The 18,728-nt window shown below is 40.6% G+C and overlaps 1 long non-coding RNA gene across 41 annotated transcripts in view; it reads right to left on the bottom strand.

The window, feature by feature from the left end:
• The window catches only part of LOC106729529, a 197,448-nt gene that overhangs the window by 10,167 nt on the left and 168,553 nt on the right, over positions 1-18,728 (bottom strand). For 30 of the 41 annotated variants that reach the window (XR_004319189.1, XR_004319193.1, XR_004319192.1 and 27 more), the window contains 4 exons: positions 15,745-17,769; positions 15,436-15,611; positions 15,108-15,345; positions 13,121-13,322 (listed from right to left, as the gene is read on the bottom strand). This is a non-coding gene — a long non-coding RNA (uncharacterized LOC106729529). Of the gene's footprint in view, positions 1-12,309; positions 12,633-13,120; positions 13,336-15,107; positions 15,346-15,435; positions 15,612-15,744; positions 17,770-18,728 lie in introns of those variants that run through there. The other 11 variants (XR_004319224.1, XR_004319223.1, XR_001365939.2 and 8 more) reach the window with 11 other exon arrangements.

Raw genomic sequence — 18,728 nt, 5'->3', positions numbered from 1 at the left:
ACGCGCCATTGTCAGATAATGGGAACAGCGAGAACTGGAGTGTAACAAACTGGAAGCACGGAGGAAGGGTAAAGGGACGTGAGATAAATCTTTACCATAATAGGAAGCGACTAGAGGTAGCATTCTATTTAGAATATGGAATTAAATATTAATACAAATGACTAAATAGGCTTAAAATAGTTCTGAAAGAACAGGACATGGGTAACTGTGGCCATTTGGTTACCAAAATAAATGACTGAGTGAGACAGACACGGGGTGAGGGGAGGACCAGCTGCTACTGCTGCAATCCCAGAGCACCAACCTCCAAGAGGGGCCCCGGGGCTAGGGGTCCACCATGGGGTTGGCACCGCCAGGGGCCAGTGCTGGGAAGGGAGCAGTGCCTTCCTTGAGCATTCCATCCCGCAGACCCAGAACATGGGTCTCCCCTCTCCTGGGAAGCTTCTTTTCCCGCCTGGAAAAGGGCCCTGCAGGGGCAAGCAAATCCTAAAAATCCGTGGCGGAGAACTTTCCTTTTTGACCTCCACTACCTAGGACACGGCTTAAGTTTGGGTTGACACTACCACCACTTCTTTGAATAAAGAATACATTTTGCTTTGAAATTGTATTTTCTGACACAGAAAGTCATGACAAAATTTATATTTACAGGTACCTGTCGATGCACAAATGAAGCTTCAGTGAGAACTGATCTTGTCTGAGCTCCCAATGATGTTTCAAAGCCAAGCCAAGTGGTGAGTACCCTGACAGCAGCCCCAGGTATCAATGCTGGCTGGCACTCTGCCTCCCTGGGGACACATCCCGGGGGTGGCCTCCATCCCTGGACAGGCTCCCTTGTGGTACTCAGCCCGGGCATTGTCTTTAAGGGCTGGATAAGACCACAAGACTAGCCAGCGTGGAGGAAGTCCCTTTATTAAGCATTTTCTTGTCTGGGGGACAGATGTGTTTGGATTGTAATGAAGGAACTGTGATTTCAACAGCAGAGCTAGAGACAGCTGCTCCAGAAACCCAGAGGGAGACGGAGGGGTCTTGTGTCTGGTGTCGTATCTTGGCAACCCTTCTCGGGGGCTGGCCCAGGCCCAGGCCCAGCGCCTTTGCAGTGAGCCTTGAAGCGATCACATTCCAGCTGCGTCCAGAAGAAACAGCGTGCTTAAAGGCACAGGGACTCCTTGCCTGGGTCCCAGAAACAGCAAGACACCGCCCGAGGAAGAAATCGTTTTACTCAGCCATGGGAAGTGAGGATTTTTGAAGACATAAAATAAGTGCAGGTGAATTTTTTAATGGAACATCTGAAATCCTGAGTAAACGGCCCTGGCTTTACAGTGCTTGTGGACTTCGGTGCTTTCAAGAATGAGCAGGAACACTGAGTTTGGGGTTTGAATTCCTTTAAGCATTTTCCTATGAAAACAATTCACAGTAGCCATTTTTTTTTTTTCTAGAAAACATTTTACTTTCTCACCTATTTCCCTCTGGGTTGGAGCAATGATAAAAGAAGGGAGACCAAGGAAGAGAACAAATACTTACAAAGTGCCCATCCGTGCTGGCATGGGGCTTGCCCACACAATCATAAAAACATTATCTTAATTCGAAGCCAGGAATTATGATGATGATGCCAATTTTAAACATGAAGAAACTGAAGCTCAGTTTAAAATATGTCTAAAATCACAAGGCTCATGAGCAGCAGAGCTCAGATTAAAACGAGGTTCCCCGAATCTTAAATTTATGCTCTTCTATTACACCATGTCCCTTCTCACAAATCCAAACACACACTTTTGTTTTCTCTGAGGCACTGCCTCCAACAAACAGATTACATTCCATTTATTCGTGGAAGTCATAGAGGACAGTCCCATAAATTCAGACCGTGAGAATGAATGCACATGTCTCTAGGTCATCAATTAAGATTCTTGCTGCGACACATTTCTCTGTTTTGCCAAGTATTTAAAAATCTTTTCTTTGCTGCTCCTCACCTTGCCCAGTGAAAGTTGGCATGTACTGTTATCCTCACTTAATAACCCAAGTTACCCAGGGAATAGCCTGGATTAGAAGCTATGATACCCAAAGCTCATGGATAAGCGCTCCGAGCCTCCTGTCTAGACCCGATGAATAATTCAGAGGTCCGTCTGGTGCAAGTCTGGTTTCGAGGCTGGCAGACATGACTGCCCCAGGGCCGGGACACCCGAGACACTTCTCTTGCCTCGTTTCCCTCCCATCTCTCCGACTGCTGTGCTTCTTAGGGGGGTCCTCTTATCTCCCTCTTCTTTTCAGAGTTGACATAAACACAGGATTCTGGTCCCCTCTCTCTCCCTGGTTTTTCTCTTCACTCATTCAGCCATAAAGTATCTGAGCTCCTACTACGCGTGCATGTCAACTGCCTGTTGACTTGCACGTCTATTTTCTGGCTCTTCCCTCTTCTGCTCTGTATTATGGGCTCCCGTGCCCTCTAGCTTCTGGTTACTTAGAACTAACAGGAGGTGCGGGATTAAAAACCTCCCCTCCTTCCTGTGAGCTTCAGGTCCTGGATCCCACTGGCCACCCCTCCAGGAAGCCCCCAGATGATTCTAGCTCCTGTCACATGACCGACTCTCTTCCTCCAGCCCTAGGGTGATGGCAGCTTCCAGCTATTACTGACCTGTGAGTTGCCTCATTTCTCCCTGTCTGGCTTTCCAGCTTTTCCATCACCCCTTTAAACGACATCTGTATTAAAATCCCATCTACTTGAAAGACTCAGAGGACTGTTTTCCTGGCTCTATCCTGACTGACACAGACCACATTCTTAGTTGTAAGCTACAAAAATCAACCTTGACACAGTGGCAGGAAAGGTATTTATCACAAAAGATACTGTAGAGATCAAAGAATCTGTGAGAGGACCTATGAAACAGGTTTGGAGGCTAACGAGGAGCAGTGCTCAAAAATCCCCAAGTGGAACTGTTTGGGTGAAGCCATGCTGTGTGCCCTGGGTTTTATCATATGGGCCACCAGCACTGGGTCCTGGATGCTACCATTCAAATTGTTGTCTCTGCTACCATCTGTCCACAGAATTAATTCTGGGCATCGAGTTATCCCTGTGAGGTGAGGAGAACTAAATCCTCTAGGGGGAAATTGGAGCCAGTGTACAAGACATGCCTCAGACTCATCCCTGCGCCCAGGAGCTGAGGTATTTATCCACTAACTGAGAGCAGCGTGAGTGTGGCTTAATGCCCCTTAATTCGCCTGCACTCCCAGCTTTCCTCCCTGATGTGTGAGCAGAGTGAGCACCAGACAGAGGAAACCTTCAGGCAAGCAAATTCAGCAGGGAAGTAGCTGAAAGTTGGGCAGGTGTAAGCTGAAAAGGTAAGGGACAGATGATTTGTCAGGGAAGTGACCGCGTCTGCAACCGGGGCTAAGATGAATAGCAAAGGTCCACTAGGACTACTAAGCATTGAAGATACAGCCGTGGATAAGAGAGAAGCCTTCCTGGCCTCGCTAAGCTGGTGGTCTCAGGATTCAGACGCCTGAACAGGGAAGCACAGCGCAATGAAACAAGAGCAGTAGCAGAGGCAGCCTAGGAAGCTCGAAGCAGACCTCGAGCTTCTAAGACCTGGTAGGACACAGACAGCATCCTACTCATTTTTGCATCCCCATTGCCTAGAATGGTACCCATTCAGACCCTGTTTCCTGGCCCAATACTGACCTGTCAGGCACAGTCCTGGTGTATTATACTCACTGTCTGTTTCTCACTATAACCCAACAACATAGGTGTGTCCTCATTTTACAGGCAAGGCACTTGTGATTTTTCCTAACCATCTGACTATCCCTAGTCATTCTTCACATCTCAGATTGATGCAATTTCTCCAAAAGGTTTGCTGCAGTGTGCCCCATTTCCAAGCCAGGGCTATCCGTATCAGAGAACTTGTCCTCCAGATTGTCACTGGCAACTCATTCCCATGTATCCTCATGAGCTAAGCTATGTCTGTTTTGTTAGGCTAGAGCTGGCACATTCTAGTTATGCAAGCCTCACTGACACTGATGATGTTTTGAATGACTTGAATAAATAAGGTTTAGAGATGCTGAGTAACTTGACTAGTCACACATCCAAGACATGGCAGAACTGAGGCTTGAACTACAGTCTGTTTGACCCCTAAATCTTTCCTACACTTTGCTGAGCATTAAGCAACTTATATGTCTACAGCAACCAGAAAATTTAACTTGCCTTAGAGGTTGCTATTTTAAGATCAAAAGTAATAGGGCAGGAAATATCTAAGAACATCCCATAATCATCAGGCTAAGAGAGAATCAAGGAGAACTCTAGAACTAAAGCTGAAAGAAGGTTCTTAGAGGACAAGGTCCCATAGCCAAAGCTTTGGCTGGACTGGACAACCTTTAAAATTGCCCCCTAGATTTAACTTTCTAAGGTTTTTAACTTAATCTCTAGGTAAAAGTGTTCTCTCTGGCTCCAGCAACTAACTGACCTCATTAACTTACTAAACCAAAGCAATTTAAAAATATTGGAATTAAAGTGAAATTAAATCTTTTTTTTTATTATTCTCCTTTAGACACTGCAGAAAAAGTCATTCCAAACTCCCAGCTGTCAGACATACATGAAGCCACACTCAAAATGTAAGGGAAGAGGGAGAGAAGGTTTGCAAATCTTTAGTCGAAGCAATTCCTCTTCTGCCTTATTTATCATTTCTCTTTCTTTCCTTTTGGCAAAATCAAAGGCAGTCATCCATCCTCCATGCATGCACTTTCCACATTTCCTCAATTCTAAAATGCCAAGAAGCAGCATAGATTTAATAATAGCTTTTTGGTAGGGGGAGGTAGAAGATGAAAAAGACAGGAAAATACTACATGAAATGTTCACAGATACTACAATGTACACAGCCCGACTTTAGAGTGGCTAAAATGTGGCCCCCAAGATAGTCTTAGAATTGAAAACACATGCTAATTAAATGTAAAATCTAGTATTAATGAAGAATCTATATATTTTGTCCAAATGAGGTTGCTAGACATAACTAAAACATAGTGGGAACAACAAAAAGAGTTTTCACATAAATTACAATTTTGAAGAGGTAAATATGCATTTCAAAATTTCCTTGAAGCATGTAAAGTGTTTGGATTTCTTTCTGAAAACTAGTAAATTGAAAAATTATTAGGAAGACGTGCCAAGATGGCAGAGTGGAAGGACCTTGAGCTCACCTCCTCTCGTAAGCACATCAACTAACTGAAGAGCAACTGTTGATGAAGAAGACTGGAACTTACCAGAAAAGATCTTCCACAATAAAAGACATAAAGAAGGAACCACAATGAGATGGTAGGAGCGGCACACTCGGGATTTATTCACCCTCCATACACCCCAGCACCCTGGAAGACTGCACAGTAATTATACTGCAGAGGCTCTCCCACAGCAGGGAGCGTTCTGAGCCCCAGGTCAGGCTCCCCAGCTGGGGGTCCAGCACCAGAAAGGGGAGCCCCAAGAGCATTTGGCTTTGAAGGCCAGTGGGACTTAATTGCAGGAGTCCCACGAGACTGAGGCAAACAGAGACTTTAAAGGGCGCACACAAAATCTCATCATTGGGACCAAGGGCAAAAGCAGTAACTTCATAGGCTCCTCTACCCTCTGGTCCTGGAGGGTCTCCTGAGGAGGTATGGGGTGACCGTGGCTCACCCTGGGTTAGACATATCCCTTTGCGTGATCTCTCTGGTGGCAAATATCTTGGCTCATTAGCCCCAAGACCCGGCCGCACCCAATAGCCTACAGGTCCCAGTGCTGGGGAGCCTCAGGTCAATCAACCAACTGGGCGAGGACACAACCCCAGCCATCAGCAGACAAGCTGCCCAAGCCTTCCTGAGCTGCCTCTAGACCTGCCCCTGCCCACCAGAGGGCCCGGATCCAGCTCCACTCACCAATGGGCAGGCACCAGCCCCTCCCTCCAGGAATCCCGCCTGAGCCTCTAGACCAGCCTCACCCACTAGAGGGCAGACACTGGAAGAAAAAAAAACTGAGATTCCTGCAACCTGTGGAACTGAGCCTGCAGAGGCAGGGCAGACCCCACCCCGGCACCAGCTGGGCCTGGCCTTGGGTGAGGAGAGGGGAGTGCACTGCTGGGACACACAGGATGTCTCCTACAGGCCACTTCTCCAAGGTCAAGAAATGTAAACTAACCCACACAAAAATACAAATAGAAATTTCGACACAATAAGGTGGCAGAGGAATATCTCCCAGATGAAGGAACAAGATAAAAACCTCAGAAGAAGAACTAAGCGATGTGGAGATAGGCAGTCTATCTGAGAAAGAGTTCAGAGTGATAATCGTGAAGTGATCAAAGAACTTGGGAGAAGAATGAATGTACAGAGGAAGAAGCTTTTAATAAAGAGAAAATATAAAAAACAATCAAACAGTTGAAAAATACATTAACTGAAATGAAAGATACACTAGAAGGAATCAGTAGTCGAATAAATAATGCAGAAGAATGGATCAGTGGGCTAGGAGACAGAGTACTGGATATCGCTGCTGCAGAACAGGAGGAAAAATGAGAAGAAATGAGAACAGTTTAAGAGAGCTCAGACAGTATCAGGCACACTCATGTTCTCATTATACGGGTCCCAAAAGGCGAAGAGAGAGAAAGGGCCTGAGCAAATATTTGAAGAGATAATAGCTGAAAAATTCCCCAACCTGGGAAAGGAAACAGTCACCCAAGTCCAGGAAGCACAGAGAGTACTACACAGGATTAACCCAAAGAGGAACACATCAAGCATACTGTAACCAAAATGACAAAAATTAAAGAGAAAATACTAAAGCAGTAAGGGAAACATACAGGGCATTTCCATACGGCTATCAGCTGATTTTTCAGTAGAAACTATACAGACCAGAAGGGAGTGGCAAGAGATATCTAAAGTGATGAAAGGAAAAAGCCTGCAACCAAGAATACTCTAACCAGCAAGGCTCTCATTCAGGTTTGATGGAGAAATCAAAAGCTTTACAGACAAGCAAAAGCTAGAAGAATTCAGCAGCACCAAACCAGCTTTACAACAAATGCTAAAGGAACTTCTCTAGGGAGAAAGAAAAAGCCAGCAACTAGAAACAAGAAAATTATGAAATGGAAAAGCTCACCATTAAATGCAAACATACAGTAAAGGTAGGAAATCATCCACACACAAACTAGTAGGGAGGTTAAAAGACAAAACAATTCTCTGTATTCACAATGAACAGGTAAGGGATACACAGAACAACTAGATGTTAAATATGATATCAAAATCACTAATCATGAGGAGAGGAGAGTATAAATGCAAGATATTTACAATGCATTTGAAATTAAGAGATAAGCATCTTAAACCATCATGTATATAGGCTGCTATACCAAAACTTCATGGTAACTGCAAACGAAAAATCTATAATAGATATACATACAAAAAAGAAAAAGGAATCCAAATATACCACTAAAAATAGTCAACAAATCACAAGAGAAGAGAATAAAAGAAGGGAAGATGAAGACCTGTAGAAACAAATCCAAAACAATTAACAAAATAGCAATAAAAACATATATGTCAATTACCTTAAATGTAAATGGACTAAATGCTCCAACCCGAAGACATAGACTAGCTGAGTGTATACAAAGACAAGACCCATATATATGCTGCCTACAAGAGACCCACTTCAGACCTAGAGACACATACAGACAAAGTGAGGGGATGGAAAAGGTATTCCAGACAACTGGAAATCAAAAGAAAGGTGGGGTTGGAGTACTTATATCAGACAAAAAATAGACAATAAACAAAGGACACTACAGAATCAAGAAATCAATTCAAGAAGAAGATACAACAATTATAAATATATATATACCCAACACAGGAGCACCTCAATACATAAGGCAAATATTTAGTAAAAGGAACTTTAACACCCCACTTACATCAATGGACAGATCATCCAGACAGAAAATGAATAAGGAAACACAGACCTTAAATGACACATTAGACTAGATGGACTTGATATTTATAGAGCATTCCATCCAAGAGCAGCAGATGCACAGAACATTCTCCAGGATAGATCACATACTGGGCCAGAAAGCAAGCCTGTGAAAGTAACTTTACTATCAAGCACATTTTCCAACCATTATGAAATTAGAAATCAACTACAAGAAAAAAAACTACAAAACCCACGAACATGTGGAAGCTAAACAATATGCTACTAAACAACTAATGAATCACTGAAGAAATCAAAGACAAAAAATACCTAGAGACAAATGAAAACAAAAACATGGTAATACAAAACCTATGGGACACAGCAAAAGCAGTTCTAAGAGGGAAGTTTATAGCAATACAAGCTTACCTCAGGGACAAGAAAAAAAATCTCAAATAAACAACCTAACCTTACACCTAAAGCAACTAGAAAAAGAACAAACAAGACCCAAAGTTAGTAGAAGGGAAGAAATCATAAAGACCAGAACAGAAATAGAGACAAAAAAAAAGACAAAGAAAAGATCAATGAAACTAAAAGCTGGTTCTTTGAAAAGATAAACAAAATTTGATAAGCCTTTAGTCAGACTCATCAAGAAAAAAAGGAAGAGGGCCCAAATCAATAAAAGCAGAAATGAAAAAGGAGAAGTTACAACTTACATCACAGAAATACAAGGGAACATAAGAGGCTACTATGAGCAACTACACGCCAATAAAATGGAGAACCTAGAAGAAATAGACAAACTCTTAGAAAGGTAAGATCTCCCAAGACTGAACCAGAAAGAAATAGAAAATATGAACAGACCAATTACCAGTACTGAAATTCAATCAGCTATTTTAAAACTCCCCCAAAACAAAAGTCCAGGACCAGATGGCTTCACAGGTGAAATTCTACCAAACATTTAGGGAAGAGTTAACATCTATCCTCTTGAAACTATTCTAAAAAATTGCAGAGGAAGAACATTTCTGAACTCATTTTATTAGGCCATCATCACCCTCATACCAAAACCAGACAAATCATGTATCTTTTTTTTTTTGTGATACCTGATTTGTGACAAATATCACAAGGAAAATTTCAGGCCAATATCACTGTTGAACATAGGTCCAAAAATCGTCAACAAAATACTAGCAAACTGACTCCAATGATACATAAAAAAGGATCATACACCATGATCAACTGGGATTTATCCCAGGGATGCAATGATTTTTCAGTATCTGCAAATCAATCAGTGTAATACACCACATTAAAAAATCAAAGACTAAAAACCACACGATCATATCAAGAGATGCAGAAAAAACTTTTGATAAAATTCAACATCTATTTATAATAAAAACTTTCCAGGAAGTGGGCATAGAGGGAGCATACCTAAACATAATGAAGGCCGTATATGACAAACCCACAGCTAACATCATACTCAGTGTTGAAAAGCTGAAAGCCTTTCCTCTGAGATCAGGAACAAGAAGACAAGGATGGCCACTCTCGCCACTTCTATTCAACATAGTTTTGGAAGCCCTAGAGACAGCAGTAAGAGAAGGAAAATCAATAAAAGGAATCCAAATTATAAAAAATGAAATAAAACTGTCACTGTTTCCAGGTGGCACAACACTATGCATAGAATATCCTAAAGATGCTACCAGAAAACTACTAGAGCTCAGCACTGAATCTGGTAAAGTTGCAGGATAACAAAATTCACATACAGAAGTCAGTTGCATTTCTATACACTGACAATGAAATATCAGAAAGAGAAATTAAGAGAACAACCCCACTTACCATCACATCAAAAAGAATAAAATACCTAGGAATAAACCTAGCTAAGGAGACAAAAGACCTGTACTCTGAAAACTACAAGACACCGATCAAAGAAACTGACGATGACATAAACAGATGGAAAGATACACCGTATTCTTGTATTGGAAGAATCAATATTGTTAAAATGACTACCCAAGGCAAGCTACAGATTCAATGTGATCCCTATAAAATTACCAATGGCATGTTTCACAGCACTAGGACAAAAAATTTTTTAATTTATATGGAAAAACAATCCTGAAGAACCAAAACAATTTTGAGAAAGAAGAATGGAGCTGGAGGAATCAAGCTCCCTGACTGCAGACTGCAAAGCTACAATAATCAGAACAGTATGGTACTGGCACAAAAACAGACACTTAGATCAATGGAACAGGACAGAAAGCCCAGAAATAAACTCACATACTTATGGTCAATTAATCTATGACAAAGGAGGCAAGAATATACAATGGAAAAAAGATAGTCTCTTCAGTAAGTGGTGCTGGGGAAACTGGACGGCTACATATAAAAGAATGAAATTAGAACATTCTCTAACACCATATACAAATAAACTCAAAATGGATTAAAGACCTAAATTTAAGACCATATACTATAAAACTCTTAGGAAAACATAGACAGAACACTATTTGACATAAATCACAGCACTATTTTTTGGATCCATCACCTAGAGTAATGGAAATAAAAACAATAAATAAATAAATGGGACCTAATTAAACTTATACGCTTTTGCATAGCAAAGGAAACCACAAATAACACGAAAAGACAACCTGCTGAGTGGGAGAAAATATTTGCAAACGATGAGGCCAACAAAGGATTAATTCCCAAAATACACAAACAGCTCATACAGTTCAGTATCAAAAAAACAAAAAACCCATTCAAAAAATGAACAGAAGACCTAAATACATACTTCTCCAAGGACATACAGATAGCCAAGAGGGACATGAGAAGATGCTCAATATCGCCAATTATTAGACAAATGCAAATCAAAACTGCAAAGAGGTAGCACCTTACACTGGTCATCAAAAAGTCTACAAACAAATGCTGCAGAGGATGTGGAGAAAAAGGAACCCTCCTACACTGTTGGTGGGAACGTAAATTGGTGCAGTCACTATGGAGGACAGTATGGAGATTCCTTAAAAAAATAAAAATAGAGGGCAGTCTACCCAGGCAATGAAAATAAGAGCAAAAATAAACAAATGGGACCTAATTAAATTCAAAAGCTTTTGCACAGCAAAGGAAACCATAAGTAAAACAAAAGGACAACTTACAGAATGGGAGAAAATATCTGCAAATGATGCAGGTGACAAAGGCTTAATTTCCAGAATATATAAACAGCTCATACAACTTAAGAACAAAAAAACAAACAACCCAATCTAAAAATGGGCAGAGGACCTAAACAAGCAATTTTCCAATGAAGACATACAAATGGCCAATAGGCACAAGAAAAAATGCTCAGGATCGTTAATTATCAGAGAAATGGAAATCAAAACTACAATGAGTATCACCTCACACCAGTCAGAATGCCCATCATTCAAAAGTCCACAAACGATAAATGCTGGAGAGTGTGGAGAAAAGGGAACCCTCCTACACTGCTGATGGGAATGTAGTTTGGTGCAGCTGTTATGGAAAACAGTATGGAGAGTCCTCAAAAAAGTAAAAATAGTCTTACTATATGATCCAGCAATCCCACTTCTGGGCCTATATCCAGAAGGAACCCTAATTCAAAAAGACGCCTGAACCCCAAGGTTCATAGCAGCGCTATTTACAATAGCTAAGACATGGAAACAACCAAAATGTCCATCGACAGTTGACTGGATAAAGAAGCTGTGGTATATTTATACAATGGAATACTACTCAGCCATGCAAAAGAATAAAATGCAATTTGCAGCAACATGGATGGACCTGGAGAATGTCATTCTAAGTGAAGTAAGCCAGAAAGAGAAAGAAAAATACCATATGGTATCACTCATACATGGAATTTGAAAAAAAAAAAAAAGAAAAGAAAAAAGGACCCTGTGAACTCAACTACAGAATAGAAACAGACTCACAGACATAGTAAGCAATCTTCTGGTTACTGGGGAAAGAGGGTGGGAAGGGATAAATTTGGGAGTTTGAGATTTACAAATGTTAGCCACTATATATAAAAAATAGATTAAAGAAAAAGTTTATATATATATGTTTGTATATATAATGGAGTACTACTCAGTCATAAAAAAGAATGAAATAGGGCCACTTGCAGCAACGTGGATGACCTGGAGATCATCACATTAAGTGAAGTGAGACAGAGAAAGACAAATAGCATGAATCACTTTTATGTGGAATCTAAAAAATGATACAAATGAACTTATTTACAAAACAGAAATAGACTTATAGATATAGAAAACAAACTTATGGTTACCAAAGGGGAAAGATGGGGAGGGATAAAGTAGGAGTTTGAAATGAACATACACACACTTAAATAGATAAACAAGGATGTACTGTATGGTACAGGGAACTATATTCAATGTCTTGTAATAACCTATAATGGAAAAGTATCTGAAGAAGAATATACATATGTGCATGTATAACTGAATCACTTTGCTGTACACCTGAAATTAACACATTGTACATCCACTATACTTCAATTAAAAAAAGAAAAATTATTAGACCAATCAATATTTATATGTATAATAATACTGGTGCTTTGACACTCAGTGTGAACTTTCTTAGTAAAAACTGAAATAGGATCTAATTTCTGTATTAGCTCTTTTTCTTCTGGAGTAAAATATGTCTGTGCCTCATCAGCTTTTAAATGGAAATCCATAAATGCAGCAAATCAGATTAACAGTTAATCAGTCATTGCTTTGACTTGATCGTTGATTTAGAAACTCAGAAGTGAACACTGGGTTCTACGCATCGGGTTCTTACCACATCAAAAGGTTCCAGCAAAGTCCAGCCACAGTGCCCATCCATAGGGTTAGAATGGCAGCCAAAACAAAACAAAGGATCCGCATTTCATGAATACGTCAAAGATCTCAATGTATAATGTAAGATACCACAATGAGAATCAAAAGCAGGACAAAGACATTGAATGTATATACCAAATTAAGAGACGGTATAAAAGAAAACGCTAAAATCAAGAATACTTGCACAAAACTTACATCATGTGCACTGGGGACAGAACACACCTGTACTCTCTTGCCCCCTTTTCTGCCCATGGCTGCCCCCAATCAAGCTCAGAGCCAGATGCACCTTCAGAATCCATTTTAACACATTTCTTCAAAAGGCCTCTCCAGACAATTGGGAATAGAAACCAGATAGAATTCTTTGCCCTCATCCCTGAAGACTGAAGATTTTAAGCCATGGATATCTCCCATACATTTTGAACCCTGGCTACACAGAGCTACTCACCTATCCTTGAATGTGCCAGGCAACTTCAAGCATCTGGGCCTTTGTTTGTTCTGTTTCCTCTGCCTGTAGAAATCTTACACATCCTTTGCAGCTCCATACAAATATTTCCACTTATGTGAGGGATGGCACATTCATTTCGTGTAACCATAATTAATTGTAGTTCATTTAGTTCATGAGTTCCAGCCAGAGGTGCCTGAAGGATCTAAAAAAAAATTCTACCAAATAATGATGATCATTATCATTATTACTATAACATATATAAAATATATTTCAGCCCAAATATAAAGCTAAAGAGGGACATAATGATGAGATTTATTAACTGGAACTACTTCCCCCATTTTTTTTTTTTATAAAGCTGTAGCTTCTACTATACATAGAAGCATTGACACGGTGAGTCAGTACATAAAAGTTTAGGGTAAACAGGGATTCTTACTGTCAAATATAATGAGGATAGAAATTCAAACATAACATTACTTTGTCCTGAGCTATAAAAACTCTATCAAGGCAAAACATCTTACCTCACAAAAATTACTTTAAGAGTGAGCAAATATTCTCGTTCAGTCATTCCCACTCTGGCTGACACCCAGAATCCTAAAGGGAGCTTTTGAAGACTGTATATTCCTTGGCCTCATACTTGGCGTGGGAGTCAGCATCTTTGAGGAGTGGGACCCAAGACTGAGTATTTTATAAAAGCTCCCCTCGGTGAGCTGAAGAACCACCTGGTTGACTGTCTTAACTGATGGTTTTAATAACCGTCTGAGCTGGGCTTATCAGTAAATGTTCTTTATAAGGGTTCATCGATGAACATCAACATTTGGGCTCACGATATTTGAATTCCATTTATGTTGTCAGTTTCAGGGAAGGATACAGGCAATGAGTTTGCCCCTTGTGCTATTTGGCATTGTGGGGATGGGAGAAAAAGGACTGGCAGAGGTTTCAAGTCTTTAACAAACTGCTGAAGAACAAAATGTTGACTTAGCTTAAAAGAAATATCTCATGGTTGTCATCAGTCTAAAGAAGAAAATATTTGGGGGCAAAACTTTGTTAAAATTCTATTTGACTGATTTATCCAACTGAGAGTAAAAGCTGTTTTTCACACTTTAAAAGGCAGTGCGAATGTCTGGGTTTTTTTTCTTTACCTCTTGTTTCACATGTCAATCACCAAAAGAGCTTAGTTTTTTGGTTATGCTGAGGATCACATCTTATTAAATGAGGAAAGAAGCTGGTTATGTTCAAAGAAACAAAAATTAACACTAATACTGTTTTCAAAAATTAGAATCCCTGCAGATCTAATTTATAGCTGATTTGGATCTAATATTTCATACCATAAAATAAAAGGAGATTTGAATCTAGTGGATTCCATTAATTGGCTATTTTCTGACAATTCTCTAAGTGCTACCCTATGGGTAATTCATATATACCTGGTGATCAGTCTACTGTTAATATGCTCTATGCATGTCAGCCCCAGTGGGAACCAAGTACTTCGGGGATACAAATGAATGAGTTGACTCAAACCTTAATTAAAAAAATGAGAAATGCATCTGACTCTCAAACAACACATTAAACTTAACATAGCCTCGTATAAAGTGTAGCTGGCAGGTAATAAGGACACCAGTGTGCATTTAAGAAGAATATTGGAAATTCCATTGCAAACCATTCCTTTTCATGCATCTCCTTTCTGGGCTCTGTCTTTTGTTATATTTGAGAAGCAAGCTTAGAGACAAACATAATACAAAACCCCCCAGCTTCCTGAGTCAAACCAATAAAGGTAGACTTCCACCATCCCTGTAACGTGTCCATCTGCCTTTTAAGTTAAGATAAATTTGACAGTACACAGGGAAACTGATTCAAAAACCATGACTGTGCTAAGCATGGGAAATGTAAGACTATAGCACTGAAATTCTGTTGGTTTCCCCACATAAGAACTTACAGCTTTCACAACGCATGAATATAGTTTTTGGAGTAAAGGTGAAGTTGCAATACTCACATTCATATGGGAAGCCAAGAGGATCTGGGTAATTGTCCACATTTGCTCTGCTCATATGTGGTACAATGGCAGAAAGGAGAGGACTTACTGGGGCAGGCTGTATCTCCCTGAAATGGCCACATTAGTATTTCCAGTCTCATCTGTTCTTGCAAAACTTGCTACTTGACCGTCAAGAGATGGAGTCTACTTTCTCTCTCCTTGCACCAGGGCAATGCTTTGCGAACTGTCTTGACTCAGACTGTGGAGAAAGTGATGCCGTATGACTTTCAAGGTTAGGTCGTAAAAGTTGATAAAGAGCTCCCACCTGGCTCTCCCCTGGGACACTCACTTCTGGAACCCAGCTGCCATATTGTGAGGAAGATAAGCAGCTACGTGGAGGGGCCACACGTGGGTGTTCCAGCCCCAGCCCCATGCTGGTGCCAGCCAACAGTCAACATCCACCGCCAGGCACATGAATGAGGGCCCTTCAGATGACTCCACTCTTCAGCCTTCCAGCCACCACACCTTATGCCAAGTAGAGAAGAGACAGAATGTCCCCACCACACCCAAACTGCAAACCTGTGAGCAAAATAAACACTGTCGTTGTTTTAAGTTGCGGTTTAGGGGTGGTTTGTTCTGCTGCAACTGGACTACTTACCAAGTGTCTTGATTCTACTTCATCTTCTTTCAACAGTTTAAGTTGCTTCCACCAGGAAAATAATTTAGCAATCATTTAACGATTCCAACCACAGTGATTCATATATTGTGCTATCTGACGCTCCCGTAATAATACCATCTTTCATCCACTGCGCGTTTGGTCGCTGTTGGACTGGCATCGTGTCAGAGCTCTGCGCGTGCTCCCTGGACAACGTGAATCCTTTCTTTAAAAATTATAAAATTTTTAGTTTAGAAAGATAAAAGAAAGTCCCACTTTGTTAGCTATCTTCCCCTGAATCTCACATCTTTCTGAGGTAATCATACCAAATCCAGTGTGTATCATTTCAGACCTGTCTCTCCTTCTCTGTACCTTTAAACACATACACTCCTCAGCACGTATGTTAGATGTCCTCCACCCTGCGCAAAGATCAGGAGTTTCTCTTCAGTATGTTGTTAAAGCAAGCCTATTGACGACAATTATGATCAAGATATGAAGATGATGATGATGCTTGCCGTTTTTTGAGTTCTTACCCTGTGCCAGATGATGCAGAACATGGATAGCTTGAAATTGGCACATACAAAAAAATCAGGGTTTGGTTTCTAGAAAACCAGTTGCTAAATTTCCCAGTAAGGACCATGTTTGTCTTTGCTTATTAACACACCTCCAGCACCTGGGATGGGGTCTAGCACATGGAAGAGTCTCAATGAATATTTGTTAAATGAACGAATGTTTTAATCACAGGCTCAGACAATATTCTGGTTGATGGACTTCTGACGTGAATGTGGCCTCCCAGTTTTATGAATGAGCATGCTTCCAAAATGCGACTTCAATTTAGTCTTTGTTTTCTGAGATTTCCTTTCCTGGATCATTAGATTACCCTCCCTGTGGGTCACCAGAGCCAATGGCACAGGCGAAGCATGCAACTCACAGGAAGGCACAGTTCCCCAGTGGTCTACTGTTCATGGAAAAATAAATTCAAACCTCATAACCCAGAAGTACCACCCCTTCTTCCTTCCTCTTCTTGGGCAGCTTTTATCATACTCAAATGTTTTTTCAGGAAAGACCTAGTCAAAAAAAAAAAAAAACATATACAGAAGTATACATGTACTGTGGGGATATGTGTATGTACATGAGCACACACGGGCATATGGAGATCTTTTTGGAGGAATCTACATACGTAATCAATCATATTTTCTTTAATTAAACAGAACTGGTAAGAGCCTGGTGGGAAACAAAGTGTGAATAAGGAAACAAAAAGGATAGGAATCCAGGCTTTGTTCTCTGTCAAAGGAAGAAAATTATACCTGCAAGGCGATTGCCTCCAAAATTAACCAACTACTCAGATAAATATAAGCAGCTTATCCGCTGGAGGCCTGAAAGACCCAGCACAGAGTAGTAATGATAAGGTGGGGGACAAAAGCATTCCTGGAGAGCAAAACTATGGACATTATTTAACCATCACAACATGCTCCAGACTTCAGGTCACTGACAATAAATATGATTTGTAGAATGACAGATATCTATGTGGCACTTCCCCAAATTCCATCTCTCCTTGAAATATAAATGCCCTCCAAAGCAGATTTATCTTTTCAATAAACCTTCCTGTGAGCTCCAGGAAACTCTTCGGGGTCAGGCTGATGTGAAGGAGATGAAGGATGGTTTTGGTTTACTCATAAGTTATTCTCTAAGGCTCGTCCCTTCCAATGCGAGGCTAACAAATGGACATTTAGTTGAGTTCTTTTTTTCTTTCTTTTTTGGGGAGAAAAATTCTAGGAAACGTTAGGAATCCCTGTTCTGTTTCTATGGGGAAAAAAAAAACCACCTCATTAGGGTATTATAAATAATGGTGTGGCTTTTGTGAGAGTCATACATCACCCCTGGGAAGTGGATGTCCTATGAGTCTTTGCTTCTGAGATGTATCAATCATTTCCACCACTGAAAATGCAGCCATCATTCTGGTAACATTTCCAAGATCAAAGGCACTGGGAAAATGCAAAGAAGCAAGGAGAAAGCCATGTATTCCCCCTGTAAAAATCAAAGAGAATGAAATTAAGGGAACGTCTAAGAAAATTTCTCACATGCCAAGGATTTTTCAGGTCAGCAAAATAAATTAACTTATCAGGAAATCTTAAATGAAAGAGGAGAAAAATCAAAGCAGGGCACATTGCAGAAGTCCAAGGATGAGCCAATATTAGGAAAACCTATTAGTATAATTCACCAAATTAAAAGTCAAAGAGAAAAACAGCTTTTTCCTCCTCCTTACCCTGCCCCCTTCCCCTTCCTGACCAATTCAGTCCAAAAGCCAGTAGTTCAGTCCAAAAAGAAGAGGCTGTGTGTTAGAACTTGACTGCTGTGAGAAGGCGTACACAGGGGAGAGAGCAGTGGTGGTAAATGGAAGACTGGTTTTACAAGGGTGTCATCACATAGCTAACTCTTTCAAGGATAACAGAAGTCAGACTTCTTACTCTCAGAGGAGGGTGCTACAAATGTGGAAAGGCAGAAAACTAGAATAAACTTATGGAGTTGAACTGAAGTAACAGTATCACTATAAAGTCATGGTTTTCAACATATGGATGGATGGACACAGAAAAGTCATATAGACATAAACTGACATATATTCTGTAGCTCAGTCCACTGAAAAGGGTTTGGAGCAATAAAACCCCCAAAGTGGCAAGCATACCTTAGAGATCAACTCTTGGTTTCTAAGTAAAACTTTCTCCTAAGAGGAACCAGGACTTCTTGGGGAAGTGGCTGATTCAAGGGCTGAGGAAGGCATGAACCGGAGCATCTCCCTGTACCAGAGAGCAGAGAATACTTACAGAATGAGGGGGATGCACTAAAAAAGCACAGACGCCATTTTGAGGGGCTCCCTCTGGTAAAATCTGAGATAATTTGACATCAAAAAGATATATTTACTGAGGGATCATAACATGGCAAATTTAGTATGAAAACCTGGGTTCACACGGATATCATAAATGAATACA

Source organism: Camelus ferus, chromosome 4 (assembly GCF_009834535.1).
Source record: "Camelus ferus isolate YT-003-E chromosome 4, BCGSAC_Cfer_1.0, whole genome shotgun sequence".
Classification (NCBI taxonomy): domain Eukaryota; kingdom Metazoa; phylum Chordata; class Mammalia; order Artiodactyla; family Camelidae; genus Camelus; species Camelus ferus.
Note: the sequence above shows the minus strand (reverse complement) of the source record. Positions and strands in the feature narration are given on the sequence as shown.